Here is a 1,095-nt window from a genome sequence, read left to right as displayed (position 1 = left end):
GAATTGGTTTGCTGGCAAATGTCCCAATTAATTGGGCGTGCTATTTATTAGGGTGCCGATTAAAGTGTACTCTGCAATATAATAGTCGAGTATAAAGTTGCCAACTCTTATTCACTCCTGGCTCATACGGATGAAAGCGGGAGAGTAGGCTAGCACAATATGAAAATAATGATGTATTCTGTGCCAAAATGGATTTAAGGATTCCAATGCCTGGAAATTAAAGACCTGGAGAAACAGAATTAGGCAGCATCGTGATCTTGAAGATAGAAGTTTGTGTTGTGTAACCCAGTTGTGACCAAGAGCTTCAATCCGTAGTAGTCATTTTGCACACGTATTAACACTCCTTTTGGAAGCCAACACCATAGGCACACCCTTAAGTAAGCAGCATACAAATGAAATAGAAAATACGATAAAAGCAGAGTTTTGACTGATCTGAGTCAATTCACTTGAACAAAAACTACGTAGAGGGGTCCTTTTCCCAGCCACCTACTCCTTCAGCCTCCCCAATCAACTGCCCTAACTGAGACTATAGCTTAAATAAGGCAAGCTGGTTGTACGGTATTCAAAACCATGGCTTCCACAAATGAGGTTGGGAGTTTCCACACACAATCAAGGAAACTTATGCTAATAATTGTGTATATTATCTGAAGTAACGCTTGAGGTTTGATCTCAACCAAGATAACCACCAGAGCAAATCAAAATTGTGATTTGGCCAGCAAAGAATTTCTTGGTCCTGGATCATTCTTGACTTACCTTGTTAGCATTGATGCAAGACCTGGATAGAAGGCCCAGCTGGCCCGGGTTATTAATGAACTTACAAATCTGCATTTGCTTTTGTTCCTACCTACTTCCTACAATGGACACAGCATTTTGGCAACATCCTACATTGCGCCTCTATAGCCAGAGATATTCAAGGGTGACCTCTATGATTAGAGAGCTCCAGCCAAAAGGCTCTAACAACAGAAATTAAGTCTTGGTGCAGAGTGTTTCTTACAAAGCTGGCTGTGCCCCAAAAAAATGCAGCTCTGAAAAGAGCGCCCTGGCAGTATGCTAGATATTCTGGTCACCTAAAAATGAGAGCAGTAAAGAGGAGGC

Source organism: Pygoscelis adeliae, unplaced genomic scaffold (assembly GCF_000699105.1).
Source record: "Pygoscelis adeliae isolate BGI_AS28 unplaced genomic scaffold, ASM69910v1 Scaffold121, whole genome shotgun sequence".
NCBI classification, from domain to species: Eukaryota; Metazoa; Chordata; class Aves; order Sphenisciformes; family Spheniscidae; genus Pygoscelis; species Pygoscelis adeliae.
Note: the sequence above shows the minus strand (reverse complement) of the source record.